This window comes from Harpia harpyja, chromosome 7, assembly GCF_026419915.1.
Source record: "Harpia harpyja isolate bHarHar1 chromosome 7, bHarHar1 primary haplotype, whole genome shotgun sequence".
In the NCBI taxonomy this organism is placed as follows: Eukaryota; Metazoa; Chordata; class Aves; order Accipitriformes; family Accipitridae; genus Harpia; species Harpia harpyja.
The window spans coordinates 53,156,114-53,173,816 of record NC_068946.1 but is presented as its reverse complement, the minus strand read 5'-3'; the positions used below and the strand labels follow the sequence as shown (position 1 = coordinate 53,173,816).

The window sequence follows — 17,703 nt, the reverse complement described above, 5'->3', positions numbered from 1 at the left end:
GCAAACATCTTCCAAATGCAATGCATTATTTTGCTTTTTTTTTAATTTTTGGTAAACTGCTCTGAAAACTTCTGTAATTCTGTCATATGAACAGTGACTAAGCCTCTGCTTATATCTTGCTTTGAGAGGAAAAGTTTTAGTGGTTATAGGATGAAAGCTTCATTATCAGCAGCGGGTAGTGATAAGTATTTGAAAAATGTTGTGACGAGTTAACTATTACTCAGCTTGTTTTACAAAGAAGGTGTACAGAAACCATTTTAAATAGTGGGAAAAAAACCCACAAAAATACTGGTTTGATTCTTCCTTGTAATTAAAAAAAATCCTGTGTTGCAGCTTGTGTAATCTTAGCTTTATTTTACTAAGTTTTCATATATGCATGTAAAGTTTTTGTACATATAGATATATGCAAAAAAATGAATTGGAAGAATTAGTGGGATGCTGTTATATGAAGGTTTTATTGATGGTGTTTTAGACTGTGTGTGGTGGTAGTGCACGAGGGAGTATTTCGGGAGTCCTGAGAGTTGCCAGCAAAGACCATGCTCGCTTTGTCATTTAACTGGATGCTTTTCTGTAAGGATGGCATCTCGCAAGTAAACTCGCTAGTAATTCCTGTGTTATTTCAAGCTAAGTGGTTCTGGATTTCTAGATGGTGTTTCTAGTTCTGGGACACTTAATTGCATGTCCAAGCTTGGACATCTTGTTTAAGATCATCTTTGTTGCAGTGTAGGCCTTTCATACCCTGGTATTAGTGTCCAGCTTCTTGCAAGATCTCCAGGTGTTTCCTAGAGTCCTTTGAAGAATCGCCTAAGTTGGAAGCTTCTTCTGTTATCCCACAGCAAACAGTGTCTGAAGAAAGAAGGAGAGAAAGAAAATCTTAGCAAGGGGCTTTGCTAGCAACAGGGGCTCTAGCCTTTAAAGTATCAAGTCTTTGGAAACAGCAGCAGTAACTTATGTCTGGTACTGCCTTACCTGTAAGTTTGAACGACGGCAGCTTGCAGAAAGGTCAGGGCTCTGTCTGTTCCCCTTCCTGCAAGACTTTGTTGCATGTGGTGACAGACTATCTACATTTTCACCTCTGCCTTAGCATCCTGGGATCATCTGGGAAGCTCCAGAATCAGTTATATGCTGCTCTCTTTGCTCCTTCAGGTGCTGTATAGAAAATTAATTGCTCATAGGGGTAGGCAGAGTTTGCAGTCGTGATGGCTCCTCAAGGTAGCTGCAGTCAGATGTCATGAACGTTTGCTGAAGGCTGGTGTTTACACTGCAATAAAAAAATGTACCTGTGGTCATGTTGTAGACCTGTATTTGCATCTCAGCATATGATATTTTGTTCTGTAATGCTGTGTGTGTAAAGACTGGCTTTAAAGTTGGTAATACGTTTTTCAGAAAGTCAAACTCAGAAGATTTTTGAATACTAAAATCTCTTCATAATTGAGACTTTATTTTTCCAACTGTAAAACCAGTGTCTAAATTTACAGAACTTACAAAGACTGCCACAGGCAAGTATGCACAACCTGTGTAATAAGAAACCAAACCTCCCAAATGGTCTCCAGAAATTAGTCTAAAATTCCTGTTTCTAACTTGTTCAAGGCACTGGATCTTAAAGCCATTTAACACACATTGGCCGTATCCAGTCTTGGGTTTAAGAACAGTTTAATTTTGGGGAAGGATTCGTTTAGGGTAGAGAAGTGAACAATTCCATAGGATTCACAAGCAAAATACAGCTCTTTGTTGTGAAGTACTGGAAGCGATGCTGGTGGAGATGCTTCAGTCGAAGATGGAGGAGGGAGGGCTTATAATAATTTCCCATTTCTTGGGCACTTTTTTTATATAGCAGAATGGTTCCTTAGGGTAGATAAATAATAACAAAATATCATGTGGGTGCTGTGCTAAAGACAAAATTCATTACCAAATGTTACTTTTAAACTACAGCCTCTCCAGCCTGACTGAAACATCTGCTGTGGTCCTTCTCTCTTACCCCTACTCCCTTTTTTCAGCTGGGGCTTCTGCCCATATTCTATGCAGTTTCCTGTGGTGGGGTATAAAGATACGAAGAATTGATGAAAACTATCTTTGTGAAGGTAGTAAAAGGTCTGGAGTAAGCCTAATAAATAGATAGGGATAACTTGTAACAAGGAACACACAGCAGTGTCAAAACTGTTGTGAATTTTCAAAAACAACTTTTGATCTTCATCCATCCATGATTCAAATAAAGAACATTCACTTTATGGCCTGCAGCACGATACAAGTTGTACTTTGCTAGCTTTTGGTTAAAGCAATGAACATATTATTTGAATTTTAGGAAAGACAATTTGAAAACGTACTGTATTTAGGATTTAGTCTTGAAGTTATAAGAATAACTAGTGTTTTTTGCTGTTGCTGCATCTTTTAATGTTCATGTGCAAAGAATGACGTGATCAGAGTTGTCACTGGGAACATTTAGTTTTTCATGCAAAGTATTTTTGGGCAGCTCTTATTTGGAAGAACATGGGATGGAATATAAAGGAAGTAGTCTAAGAAATTATGATTTATGTTAAAAGGTCACAAATTATAATTATAATTAATTGGATGCTATTTCTGCAGTTAGTCTCTGCAAAAATGTAGAAGGTGAGTGCAAACTGGTAAGGCCAAAGCATTTCTCAGTGTGGTAGTTTGGCTTTGGGGTTCTCATCATTTGACGTAGCTGTGTCTTTTCAGAGACTCGGGAACTAAATGATTTAATTCTAATTAGGATCTGTACACATTTATGAATGAGAAGTCAGGTATCTTCCTGTACACACAGTCTTTCTGTTACATGTTGTATTTGCATGTAACTCATACTATGTGAGAGTTTCTATGAAAGCAGATGGATATGGTTCCATTCAGTCTATCTCTAGTACACAAAGCTATTTTGTGTTGTCAATAAAAATCATAAATTCTTTACATTACTGAGCTTTATTTCCAGCCAAGGAGTAGTACATGAAAGTCTTACAGGATTTTTAATTGCTATATTTTTTTTAAGTCTCCATTTGGAGTGTGTGTGTGTATCTCTTTCTGGCCCTGACTCTACTGGAAGATTTAGTGAAACGTGCTCTTCCAAGCAGGTCATTCTGATGAGCAGGTTACGGGGAGTAATGGATTTGGGACAGGTTGAATCTCAAATGTTAATGACATTGTTTTGATACACAGTAGTATACTGCGTTGTCAAGGAGGAGTACCTACTTCTGATGAGGTCTTCTGTTGTACATCCTGTAGTATGGAATGAAAGCCTGTCCAACATAAATGTTTTATGGTGTTTCAGACTTTAACTGGTACTGCAATGAGAAGCGTGACTGGGTCCTTAAATCCCGGTCATTTGAGAGAGGTGGAGAGAAAACACCCTCCATAACTTGCTGTCACAATATTGTAAGATAAAATTTAGAGTAGTAGCAGTCATGCTCTACGGCTGCCTATCGATAACATGGTTTTGTTCTTGCCCTCCTGGCTGTAGCTGTGTCTCTTCCAAGCTCTGCATTGCATATAAGGTCAGGGGGTCAAAATTTTTATATTTTCAGATTGCTAGTCTGAGCCTTCAATCCCAACCTCCCTCCCCCAAGCTTTTAATACCCTAATAACCACTTTTCCACATAAGCTTTCATGAAACTTGATTACAGTTTTTCATAACCTCTGCTTTCATCAGTTAACTATCTTCAGCCAGGGAAGTCAAGCTTTGATTCAGTGATATCTTTGTACTAACAAAATACAAGGACGCTTATTTCCATGTTAATGTGTGTTCCAAACTCTGGAATTTTCCTGTATTTGCTTGGCAATTTTTTTTGGTCTGTACTCCTTAATAATACTGCGATGCTTGTGTCCCCTACCCCCTGAATCTCTTTCTCTAGAAACTCCTCATATTCTCCTTTATTTTGAGAGTTGGTAGGTATCATGTCCTATTGAAAGGCAGCAATTCTATTCTTAACACAGTCTCAAAAAGTAGAGAGAAGACATTGAGCTGTTTGCCATGAATTTTACTTAAATGGATTTTGATTGAGGGGGGGAAAATGTGATTATCTTCAGATCATTCAGGAATTTAAGTAAAAATACTATGCTTTGGTAACTTCGGAAGGCTCTGTGTAAACTTTTAAAGCCTGTTGTTTTTTTGGTCTACAGAAGTAGGGGCTTCTGTAGACTACGGGATTTACAAGCCTGGGCCAGGCTTGCTTTTACAGCGCCTGGCCATGTAGCATCAGGTAGCGTAATGAGACTTGACTGGTCTGACTCAAGACGATTGCAACCTGCACTTCTGCTCCTTCCCACAAATAATGTATTTTTTTAATCTGTCAGTATTGCTATTTTGTAATGAGGACTGATATAACTAATCAGTCTTTTTCTGTATGGAAGGTATATTTGAAGTAAGGGTGATGTGCTAGGCTGTTGCCTAGGTTGGTGTAGACCGAAGCCTAGAGTAAACACTGGTTTAGAGCATTACATGGAAACTGCATAGGCTTAGATGCTGCCATATGAGTTCTTCGTCTAGATTTTATATTCTAGAAGAGACTTAAGAGTCTTGAGGAGAAGACTGTCTCTCTCCATGGGACAGTTAGCATAACTGTGGCTTGTGGTAAAAATAAATAACACGTTAGGCAGCTGGCACTGTGCACCTATGTTTTCCTATCCATACTCTGTGGTTTAGTGTGTTTTGCATTCAGGGCAGGCTACAGCGAGGCTTGTTTGATGAATTGCAGTTTGTCTCATGAGTATGATACTTTGAGAATAAAAGCAATGCCTTATCATTAGGTGGCTTCTTTCTGATTCAATAAGCAAACCTTCCATTATATATTAGTTTCAGAAACAAGATATGTGTGTGTGTGTATATCTACACATATATATAAAAATATAGAGCACCCTGAAATAGGTACAATGGAATCCTAGTTATACAAACAAAAAGCGAGAATCTAAGTAGTTCTGTATTCAGTGTTAATGATCTTTATTTCGTTTGAAAGGTTGACCTTTGCAGGGCCTTTTCTTCTGAAGTAAAGAATAGGCTGATCTGTTTCTCCCACAGCTGGAAGGGCAGGGGGAAATTTGGTTGATCTTCTTTTTTTTTTTTTTTTTTCAGCAAGACTATCACAGGGAATGATAGGGCCAGTTGCTGAAATTGCAAAGGACTGTGCGGCCCCAGGCATCTTTAACTATGTGCGAAGACTGATTCTGTTTAATGCAAAAAAATGTGAAATGCCTAAGTTTAGACCAAACACTGATTCAGGTCAGGAAAAATGAGATCCTTCCCATTGACTTAAACCGGATACGTGAGACTTTTGTATGATGGTTCGTATAAATCAAAGTGAATGGGCATTAGATTACACATTCATCATTATGATTATCACTTGAACTGCTTAGCATGTGTAACCTGGTAAGCATTTGCCAGTATTGTATTTATCTGTAAAGACGGTATTAGAACATTATATTCTGAATTTTATTTAATTTATTGTGGTGGTCTAAAGCTCTACAACTTGAAGAGTTTGAGGCAGAAAGATAAATGATCAAGAGCATGCACATTCTGCATGGGGAATCCATGTGGTGTGTGTGGTTTTTTACATCTGGTGATCTAGTTACTCAGATAGAAAGCATGCTTTTTACTGCAATAAGAATCTATTTAAAATTCTATTTTTAAGTCAATATAAACCAATTTAAAATATCTTCTGTTAGATATGTAAATGCTTTCTTGTGGACAAAAGCATTCTGCCCACCCAATTGTGTAACTTCAGTTTAAGCCAATTTGCTGTTTCCAGCCTCTTTAATTGTTCTGTAATCTATGAGTACAAAGAATTAAATGTGTCCAGTCTCGAACATTTGGTTAATTTCATTGTGCTCAGGGAGATGGTTTACAGTTTGGGTCTTGGGATGTGGAGCTGGGACTTTGGCCTGTTGACAGTTGTTTTAAAGGTTGAATTCTGTTAGAACCTGTTGCCTCTGCTAACAAGACTTTCCTAAAGAAAGACTCAAGAACATTGTATAGCATCCAAATAAGAGACTGAGGCGTTGTCTCTAAACATTTAAAATAATTTTAAGATCCATTGAAGGGACACGTCTGGTCAGATGGGTGGGGGTCGCTCTTCAGAACTGAAAGATGTAGAGAAACCTGGCAATTTGAAGTATGGTCAAGGATTTAGCACAGCTGCTGCAGAAAATGTGAATTATTGGGAAGAGATTGAAAACATTGTGTATTTTTGCAGGCCAGCTCTCCTCCCTTTTCCTGTTGTAGCTCCTGAATGGGTGAAAAGATCTGACGGTACATGTATGTGGAGAGAGCGTATGGACTGTGGTATGATACGAGTGTACATTCGTATGTGAGGTTGATGTCTGGCGGGACAGCGATACTGCCCAGGTTTATGGTGTTACCTGCTCCTGTGAGAAGGGCTGCAGGTCTGTCAGGGTCACAAGTGGAGTACCTCACCTGAAAGACTGATGTTGGGACATACAGTCAAATATATCTCATTTCATTTTACTAGTCTTTTATGCGTAAGTAGCTCTAGGAAGGCCTGGTAAGTGTGGAATTACTGTTTTTTCTTTCCATTTGTGTTTTAAATTAGACCAGTCACTAGTTTTGTTATTGGATTTTCGTATATCTTATACAGCCATTCCTGCTGCTTGTTGTCCTGTGCTCTCCCTGCTTTTGCATTACTGTGGGCTCTGGATCTGTGCTTGATTTAAAGTCAATAAAAATCTCTATCAGAGCTTCTGTTAGTGTTGAAAGTCTCTAATCATTTAGGATATTTTTTTGGCAGATGAGCTTAGGAAAGCTGATCCTAAATGTGACTGTGATTTTTTAGGGGAAAAAATCCACTTTTTTCATTGTTAGTGGAAACTGTAGATGAGAACCTCAAAGAGGAACACCGAGGGGCATCCTCTGTAGGTTGTCCACAGCATATTTGGTCAAGAAAAGAAACAGTTTAAGGAATGTGACATGCGGTTCTTGATGCAGAAAAAAGCTTCGGTATGCCTAATACATTGGAAAACATTTGTTCAAGAGCACGTCTTCCTTGTGCAAAATTTGCCCCTGTAGTATTATTAAGGTCAGTATCCACGTAGGTCATCTCATACATACTGAACGCGATGCCCGAGGTTAGCTTTGGCTTGTAAATGCAACTTTAAGGAATGTTTTGTCTGGTCCTGTTAAAAAGCATCTATATGAATTGTTTGCTTAGAAACTTATTTACTCCTGTTCTTCCTGGACTTGTCTTCAGTTCCTGATTAAAAAACAACAGTTGTAAATGAAACATTGTGTCCTGTTTAACAAGTGAAGTTTGTGGAAATAATCCTCACATGTTTACATATACTCATTGACTGATTCTCTTTTTAAATGAATTGGTGTTTTAAGGTAAATGTTTTCTGTTCTGGATGTTTAGGCAGACTTTTCTATTCTTTACTAAACCTCGGTGTGAAAAAATGTGTTGTCAATTTTGTGAGAATAATGGCTATGTTGTATTGTTAATTGAGGACTATTAGAGTGAGTCTGTGATTCAGGGAGGAGTTATCAAAATGCTGTCTCATAAAAATCAAATAAACTCAGCTTGTAGATCAAGTGGGCAAGTTCTCGTGTCCCTGTAGTTCTTTGAACGTCCTGGCTTGAATCTTTACTATGGAAAAAGGTCTCTGCACTTCATCGTGTGTTGGCATGTTCACCGAGAATCAGTATTCCTCTTCTGTATTATTACTTGATAGCTTTTTCATTAATCCTTCAAAAGTACTGGACTGCTTAATGGAGTCGGAATAAAAAGAATGCATTTTCAGAAAGTCTTCCGGTGTGTGATGTTTGCTTTCTGCGTTTCACTTAAGCATTAATCAATTAACTGATTTTGATTCTAGTCACTTCTCAGGTTAGATCTCAGCGATATGTGGATGGATAATGTACTCTGTAAATTAGGTGTGAAACGGTTGGAGAAACGCACAAGCTGGTGCTGTGTAGAGCCAAGTCAGGTTTGGCCTGGCTTTACTTTAGCTTGCATATGTTACCTTGTGAATGCAGGGCAGTCAGGCAAGGCTAATGCTGAGCTGGAGCTAATCAGCTGTCCTGGGTCTAAGTTGGTCCTGTAGAAAACTGCTCAGATGTTCATTTTCTACCTGCACGTTTGTGTCCGTTTTGTTGCTTGAGGTGTCTATCATCTGGGCTATCCTATTCCTGCTGTTCGAGGTGATGGAGAGGGGACTCAGTCTCTTTTCGCTGGTCGTGTTGTAGCACAGCTTTGCGATGCTAAGCCTCGTTTGATGAATGTCACCGTTGCAGGTTTTGCAAGTGGAAGAGTCTTTAGCTCGATGGTTTCCTGAAGGATGTATTGCGAGGAGGTGGTGGTGGTTCCGGGGCTGGTGGGAGGCTCGTGCTGATACCCGCACCCAAAGGAGCATCGCGAGGAGGTGAACACCCCAGCTAGCAGCAAACTCCTGTGGCTTCTGCCCATCCCATCGTCCAGCAGCCAGGTTCGTTGCACAGCACCTAGTTGTTTGTCCAGGTGAAGGAGGAAGGAAGCAGGTTACTTGGGAAGTCACTTCTCATCCTTAGCTTCTCTTTAAGCAGTTTAACTCTTAGTGGCTACTACTTTAAAATTTTTACGTTCAGCTCGCTTTTGCTATCAGCTGCAACTTTCTTGATGCCTTAATAAAAGTGTGCGTGGGATTACTTTTTAAGTATTGCTTGGCTGTCCTGGAATGAAGGTTTTCTTCTAAACTTCTAAAATTATGAGTTGGTAGTAGTGAGCCACAGGCCATCAAGTGCCACAGTTTTGCTTATGAATAGGACCAGAAAGTATTTCAACAAAAATTTTTTACCAACTACCTTTAAAGGTTCTGCCTAAAAATTAAAGCTTACAGTTTATGATATTACATAGATAGTGAAGAATAATTAACTAGTGTTTCTTGTGTGTCATATTATTTCAAAATTAGATTTATCATAGGCATATTATGATAGGCAGCATTGCAACTTGGAGTGGCTGTTCCCTGGAAGTGAACGTCTGCTGAAGATGTTCAGTGTGATCCGTGGTGGAACTGAACTGGATGTAATTAATTGTTTATTGAAAAAAATCTGCTTATCTGCTATGTGAACAATGGAAAAAGAGAGCAAGTCATCAGAGGTAAAGGTACAGCTGCCTCCACTCTTCTGGTAAAGAATCCTCAACTCCTGAAAACCCAATCTTGGCAGATAGTAGGTGCCAAGGATGAAGAACTGGGGCTCGTGTAGTCTCCACCTAGTTAAGCTCTTTCCCCAAAGTTCTTTTGCCCACCCTGAAATAATTTCATTGTGAATGTATCTTAGCCCTAGCATTCATCTGTTCAGCAACCTGTAAGTTCTGCTCAAGCTGTGAGTTTGCACCCTCTGTTTGAGGGTGAGGTTGCTGGCTTTGGTTTTTTTTTTTTGTGTTTTTTATTTTTTTTTTTAATATTATGAGCATTTTATATAATGATGTTCCTGTCATGCTTTTGGCCATGAATCAGCAAAGCGTTTATGTGCATGCTTTAATTGAAGCGTGGAGTTGTCTCGCTGTGCAAATGTTGAAGTCAGTGAGACTATTAATTAAAATTAAGTATCTGCCTAAGTGCTTTTTCTAAAAAGGAGTTGCTTCATAACAGCTTCGGGCTATATTTGGGGAGGAGGGGTTTGTTTTTCTAAAACTTTGAAAATAGGCATATAATTCTCTCTGAATTGTATGATGATAAAACGTAGCAGCAATACCAGAGGGCAGAATGTTCACGGGATGGAGTGTGAACTTTCTGCCTTGTAAGATGTTACCTAAGCTGCTATTTATTTATTTTTAAATAGAATAAAACTATTACGGTTTTCATGTTGTGCAGAGGGTGGTGTCAAGGAAAACATCAGGAAAAAGTTACTGCTTAAGCTACCCCTGTAGTGGAAGCACACAAGTTATAGGAAGCAGTCAATTTATCATCTTGCTTACCGAGTCCCTGGTTACAACTCCGTTTTTCTTCCATCGAGTAAAACCTTGCATCAGTTAGTTAAAGTCAGTGCTTCTCAGCGTGAGAGTTCTTAGCTAGTCGTGGTGTGTCATTTATATTTTCTATCTGTAGTCAAAGGCACTAAAAGTATTTCCAGGGAATACTGAGCTGTGTTTTTCTCCTGTACATATTAGACAATTTACTATACAAATTTACTGTACAATTTACTTTACAAAATTATCTGGTTTATTAATTCTTGCAGCACCTTGGTGAAATAGCGTGCTTTTATCTCCTAAGTCTGGCTCTTTACCAGACTCACTTTATCATGCTAGCCTGTTACCTTTTTTTTCAGCTTTCTTTTAAAAAGAGACTTCTTTTTACAAGCCCCAGTATTCTCCACCTGCAGCAAACCAATAAATTAATAGCGGAGGGAGGAAGTCCCTGGGAACACAGAAAAGAGGAATGTGTTTAAAGCTGCTTGTACTGTCAGATTGGTGATTGCAGCTCTGCTGTCTCTGCTTGCAACACTGATTTTTAAGATCTTTCAGACGTGCCTTTTTGCAGGTATGTGTATAAAGCACTGGCCACATTCTTATGCAGGAAATGGTAAGAGACCTTAATGCACGTGATGCGAGCTGGAAAGAAGCATCGTTTGCCTGAGGTCATACAGATATTTGAAGTCAGATGCAGAATTAGAGCGCAGGTGTTTTCTGACCAGAGGATGATACTTCTGAGGTGCTTCAGCGCGATGGATGTTGATATCCCCACGCTGTTGGTTTTTTACTGCTGCAGTTCTTAGTCTTTATCGTTATCATTTATCATTCTTTTATTAGTAGTAGAAACTGACACTCGCACTTGCATGTGAATGCAGTACGGATTCTTGCTGAGAATCACATGGTTGTTTCTAAAAATGGGCTCAGAAAGTTCCTATTTTAAGTCATTAATTAATACTGTGGGGGGAGGGAGTTGCATTTGTTTAGTGTCAGTGCTAAAAGTTTCTGTAAAGCATTGTCATGTGAACACAAAGTAAAATTTACATTGTTTGGGGGGAAAAATACCAATGTTGCCATCTTTACTATGAGCACATCAGTTGCTCTTTATTGCTTTTTAAATTTGATTTCATTGTAGTGTGGCGAGCTTTTCAATAAACATAGTGGTTTCATTTATATAACACTAGAATTATTGTTAATGCACAGTTTCATACTGCGAATTACGTATGTAATATTGTGTCCGGTGGGATCCTGTATCAAAAAATTTGCATAGTTATAGTGCTAGTGACATCGTATCTCATACAAAGAACCTAGGGACCTGATACAATATCAGTAAAACTGTCTCATAGGTATGATTCAAACAGTTTTATTAGCAACATATGGGGTATGAAGGAGCCACAGAGGGTAGTTTTGAGTGTAAGGGTGCTGGCCTATCTTTTTCAGCCTGTAATTATATCAGTCCTCTTCTATGGCATTATTTGTTGCTGCTCTGGGATTGCTGAAAAATAACTACTAATATGGTGACACAAAGGATCAGAATAAATTATAATTGTTGACTTTACAAGAAATTCATTGGCAAAAAGGCTTACTATCCTAAGCTCGGATGTCATTTCTAGTTCAGCTTCGGAGCTAAGCCACATATATGAAATAATATCTTTTTGAAAGTCTTAGGGTTTTCTGGCAACCTTACCCTGTTGTATTGGATGCTTTTGTGATCTGACAGATACAAGGAAGAAACTTCTTTTGGCTGCATTTTAGTTTTTAATCTTAAGCTAGGAGAGTGCATTTTCTTTAATTAATGCTAGGATATTGAACTCTTGTTCCCCAAATGGAACACATTATAATTAGTCATCTTCAAATAAAGAGTACCTCATTTAAATGTTTTGACATTAAAAACTAGCAAAAATATAACTAGAAGATTACAGTAGTGCTCCGTTTAGTTGTACTTCTTAAAATCATGATATATATATAAAAATAATTTTTACATGTTGTAAAAATAATGGAAGTTTGGCAGCTTAATGTTTCTGCTAATTGGCTAACTGAAGAGCCACAATGTATACATAGATACTAGAGAAAAGTACTATTTGACTACTTCCCTGATAACTTTTTAAAATGCTTGTGTTGTTAAAAACACTGGGTTGAGCAATGCTCTTTGCAGAACAGCCTGTGTAGGGAAGTAGGATGGTTACATAGATTTTACTCAGAATTACCTCTGAATTCTTTTACTCCGCATTGAGGTTCAGCACGGAAAAACTGGAGTCTGGGGGACAGAACTGGTGAAGATTAGCAGGAGATCTGTAAGGATGGGTCATCTGTGCCTCTGCAGTGCTGGGGCCTCTGTGCTGCTTCACTGATGCGGAAACATCTTTTCATCCGTTTTTCTCCATTCCATTTCCATTGTTTCAGTGTAGATCCATACTACACTTGTAGAAATTTGATCTGGAAGGGATCCTGAGAATTGTTCATCTCTTGTCTTCAGGTAGGATGAAACTTGTTTGAATCATTCCTGATTTACTTAAATATATATTAAAAAAAAATAGTAAACTGACATAATTTGGAATTTAATTGCTAAACTTCTTTCTTAGGGTTCAAGCTCTCCATCAAAAGTGGCAGTTCAGTTAAGATACATTAAAATTCTAGTATTCGCTTGCAACACCTCCCAGAGCTCAGCGTTACTTGCTAAGATTTTCAAGTGTGTACTCTGCAAGCCATCAGTGAAAATACCGAAGCATACTAGACCGAGGACAGATTCCTGCCTGTTTCCAGTGTTCTGCCATTCTCATAGCAAACTACTGGTTCTTACTCCCACAGGGCAGTTTTGCATCCTCTGATGTTCCCGCATCTTAGTGGTATAACCTCGATTATATTTTTTCATATTTTCTAGAATGTTGTGTGAAAAAACCTCACTGAGGTCAAGATGCATTTCTTGTCAAAGGGGAAAATTAAGATTAGTTTGATGTGACTTCCCCCCCCCCCCCCCCCCCCCCCCCCCCGACAAATCTTTGCTGGCCAGTCCTCTAGGTGTGTACACATAGGTTGTTTAATCACTTGTTTTGGTAACCTGTTGGTATGGAAGTAAGGATTACTTGTCTGTAATTCTCATTTCTCCATTTTCTTCTCTTTTGGAGTAAGTTTTTTTTGTGCTAGCACTTCATGTCTTTGGGAGCTTTTCTGACTTCCAAGAGCTTTTGAAGATAATTGCAGGTGATTCAGGAGCGATTTCAACTAGTTCCCTTAGTATTCAATAGTAAAAGACCTCAGACTTTGCCAGTTTGAATTTATGTTTTGAAAATCATCCTCTTTCTACCCTATCGTGTCGAAAACTTGGGTTGGAAACTCTCTCACAAGTTCATTGCTGTTGAGAATCTTAAGTTCTTCTGTGCAGACTGAAGTAAAAAAAAAGTATTAAACCTTGTCATTTTGAGAAATAAGTAGAAACATGTAATCTAGCCTGCAGTCGAGAAGTGGACAGATACCAACTTTTAGGTCTGTAAACATCACAATCTTCTGATCTTTCTATCTAATGCAGCTAGTCCTCTGGCTCCAAGGCAACCATCTACAGGGGGAAATGGTCATTTTCAGTGTGTCTCACAAAGTCAGCTCTTTCTATTAAGACATCATTAAGCATAAACTTTTTAAACTGTTTTAATGTATTTTTTGCCTTTTTAATGTAATTTTGCTTTTTACACACTTTATTATAGTGTTTTCTCCCTTCCCATATCATTTTTTGTTTGGAGTAGGAAGTTCACACCCACTTTGCTAAAGATGGTAAAGGAGTGATTTCTGAAATTAACTATTAAATAAAAAAATTATATAAACAGATCTGGACATCACATCATAGGGACTTGAGAACTGTGTCAGGAGCCTCTAGAACCACTCATGTTAATTATTGCATATCTTGTAAATGTGTTTATTTCAAAGTGCTGGAACACTTCCAAAAAGTTTCTGTATTTAAAAGGGCAAAAAGGATGTCGCAGTGGATTTAGCCCAGGACAAAATAAAGTAAAAGTTAACTTGGACTTCTGTCAGTGAAGGCTTAAAAGCTAAAAAAAAAAAAAAAAAAAATAATGCTGATCACTATGGTTTCGTGATAGAAGGCTTTGTGAGACAAAGCTGATGTATTTTTTTAATAGGATTTTGTGTCTGGCCTATATTGCTATATTAAACTAATTTACTTTAAAGCATTAAATCATTGCAACACAATATTTTGATATAAAAACTTGAATTATATGTAGCAGAGACACAGAAAAGATTAAAAATGCCCTGTTGCTTAGAGTGTAACTTTTGGGATGAGAAAGACCCACATCTAGTGGGTCTCCCATGTGTTTGTGGCCTAGTTGCACTTAATCAGCGGTTTTGTTGGTGATTTAAGTTTTGGTGCTTTATTTTTGAGATGATGCAAAGAATACGGGAGAAATATATCCACAGTTAGTCATGTAGTTCAGTCATCAAAATACAGTAAAACTGTAGCTGGTACAGAAAACTTAGGCTGGGAAAACCCATTTTGAGAATACGGGTGTGATACGAGGAGAGGCAGGAAGAGCTGGGACAGTTTACCCTCGAGATGAGTAGGCTCAGGGGCACCAACTGAAATACAGGAAATTCCGTTTAAACACAGAAAGAAGTTTTTCACCATGAATGGTCAAATGTTGGCACAAGTTGCCCGGGGGGGCTGTGGAGTCTCCATCTATGGAGATACTCGGAACTCGAGGTAGACCTGGGGAACCTGCTGTGGTTGACCCTGGTTTGAGCAGAGGGTTTGGATGAGTTTGGACTCTGGAGGTCCGCTCCAACTTCATCCATCCCGATTCTGTGACTCGAGGGGAGGGCTTGGAGGTGTGATTATCTGTGGTGACTATGATGCCATGGCAAAAAGGCTAGTGCAGTCTTTGCATGTACAAAAGAGACCATGAAGTAGGCAAACACGTAAAATCTCGACATTAACTTACACAGCACTGCAAGACTGCCATTAGTATAATGTCTTGAATTCTGGTGGGGTGGGGTGTTTCCCTGATGTGCTTAGAATGGTAATGGTGGCCATCTCCTGTAGAGAGGACCTTTCGTGGCAGGTCAGGTTGATGGGGTCTTGGAGGAGAGGAGGCAAGGCTCACCTGGCTCCTCTGCTATAGGATTTGATGAAGTGTGAAGTAAACAAACCTAGCTACTCTTGATGATCAATGGGCGCAGGTGATTGTGGACTCTCCTGTCTTTTGCCTTTAGCTCAAGTGTAGTCTTTTTTTGCAGACAGTGCTAGACTAAGGAATGTATTTGGAATAAATATTTGGGTGATGTAGTATTGGGTGGTATTTTGTTGGAGGGTCTTAGCCTAAAACAGTTGGGAAGTTAGACCAGATGAGCTCATACACTTTATTCTTTTCTCCCTCTAACTCTATTCAGATTTAAGAACACTTACAATTGGGAAAATTGCACTTTATCATCTGTCCATTGGACTGAAGCAGATAGAACGGATGGGAAAAAGTACTGCTCATCACTGAGATTCATAGACAAGATTCCCAAACTGCTTTGTTGAAGACATCTAAAGCAGCACAGCCTGGTATTTTACTGCTCCCAGTTTTGAATGAAGGTAATAATACTTCTGATAAATATCACGTGTCTCTTAGATGAAAAAGGGAAAGTGTGTTTTCTGCCTGTCAAACAGGGAACTACACAAGACACAGGGGTTAAGTGGCTCATGGCCAATAATTCAGTGTAGAGTCGGGGTCCTGGGCTCCCGGCTCTTGCAGTATGTTGTCTCTCTTTGTGGGTCACTGTGTCCATGCAGAGTATCATCAATTCCAGAGCAGATTCATTAGTTCGGCTTCATCCTACACTTTGTGGGGGGATACTCGTAATTGTTTGTGAAGGTGCTACCTTTCAGAAGATCATTATGGGACCAAGTTAAAGAACTTTTCTTATTTCTCTGCGTGATGCTTGTTTGAGCAGACAGCAGGGACTCTACGATAAGGACTTCAGTGTGTGCAATCTGGGGACTACCTTTCTTCATCTGCCTTGGTTGTGTGGTGGCACTAACTGGCTCCGTAAAGAAAAGGAGACTTGATTGCCTTTTGTGCCCAGCTCAGTGGGTACAGCCTTCTTGGTGTTAGTAGGTGTCTACTAATGATTTTTACTGTGCTTGCCTTGAAACGATGGTACAGTTCACATTGTGCTTCCAGTGTTTGGTAAGTCTGGTAAGGTTACAGGTTTTGGGAATCAAAGGAATTTTTCCTTCAAGGCAAGATTAGTGACATGCTTGCTGACTTCTCTTTTTCTCCTTTTTAATCAAAAACTGGATTCATGTGGTTGCAACAGAGGTGGGAAACGTTAAGATCACGAATGAGGTATGTCTGTTAACAATTGTGCTGTACTTGTAATTCAAGTAGACTGGCTTCATATGGCTGTACATGAGAGACAGACCTAAGAGATGGGTGGGCCCTACAGCAAAATAGGAAGAGATGACCAAAAATGTTTGGCTGTTCAGATACATGTTTTCTATTTACCATCCCACCTTCTCCCCCCCAAAAATCAAAATATGTGGAATTCCACTATGCAGACTAGTGGCAGTCAACAGTGAATTGAGACTATATTTTATACTTTTGGTAGGGAAAATTAGTTTTCCTCACACTGAGAATTAATAAATTTGGTTGTATCTTCAAGTGTAAAAGACTTATTTGTGCATTAAAACCATAATGAAAATCTGATAACTTTTTCGTGAATTTTGCGTGTGGTGGACAGTCAGTATTTTAAGGGAGGGGTCCCCCCTCCCCAATGTCTCTAACACTTAAACCAGCTGGGATTGCCTCTTTTAAGGGAAGGCCTCATATTTCACCGTCACAGCTTCTACGCATGTAAAACTGCTCTAAGCCTGGTCTGTTTAAGGAAACAAGCTGGTGTGACATAGTGTGTGTCAGTGCCGTTCCTTCTCCTTTCCCCTTTCTATTCCAATAACTTCTGAACTCATCAGGCAACTTGTACTAAATTTGACAGAAGAGTAACAAGCGTAAAGTTTTTTTAAGCTCCGATGTGTTACATTAAAATATGTGGTCAAGTAACAAAAAGACAATACTACGGGCTGCAACGAGGGAAGGGCTGCAGTGTAAGCTCTTATTGAGGTAGCGCAGAATTCCAGTATTTCCTAGATTGTGTTGCTTATATTGACACACATTTCTTCTGGTGTCCTAATTGATTTGTATATTCAACTCTGAGGCATCAGAACTGTGTTAGCACTGTAATTGTCTGTCATAACATTATCAGAGGTCTCCATAGCATGGAGATTGTTCGAACATTTAGAGTCCGTTTATTCTAAGGAAGTTTTTATTGGCTTGTTTGATGCTTGTGATACTCTTTTCCTCCCTCATCTTGCCATTTCCTTACAGTAGTTATTTTTGTTCCTAGCATCTAGGTTTTTCAGGGCATTTTTCTTTATAAATTCTAGAAAGTATCTTGTTAAGAAGCTGTTTTTCATCTGCTCTTTATTGTAAAGATGCAGGCTTTTCCCTATCATTCTGCACTCAGTCTCTTTAATAATAATAATAATAAAAAGAATATTATAAAACTATCAATTGAGTAGTCTGGAGTCTTTAGGGAGTAAGTAAATTGTATAAAACCAACTTTTTTCATATTTTAAAATTTTATGGGGTGCAATCAATTAATAGTACGTCATTCTCAGTGTAACGTAGGAAAGACTTGCCTAATTTGATTGTTTTCAGTGGCAGCCAATGAGATGGCAAAGCCATAAGAAAAAGTTGTTGAAAAAGTAGAGTTTTTGGAAAGCCTAGTTTGAGTAGTGCATTTTCCTTTAGGTATTGCC

The 17,703-nt window shown here is 38.8% G+C and overlaps 1 protein-coding gene across 11 annotated transcripts in view; it reads left to right on the top strand.

Annotated features, from left to right (window-relative positions):
- GTDC1 (glycosyltransferase like domain containing 1) overlaps positions 1–17,703 on the top strand; it is a 185,775-nt gene that overhangs the window by 11,534 nt on the left and 156,538 nt on the right. For 2 of the 11 annotated variants that reach the window (XM_052791190.1, XM_052791187.1), the window contains exon 2: positions 15,294–15,480. The exons of 7 other annotated variants lie outside the window; for them this stretch is intronic. The gene's annotated coding sequence lies outside the window, so the exon portion shown is untranslated. Of the gene's footprint in view, positions 1–8,913; positions 9,093–10,237; positions 10,471–15,293; positions 15,481–17,703 lie in introns of those variants that run through there. 2 more of the 11 variants (XM_052791185.1, XM_052791186.1) reach the window with 2 other exon arrangements.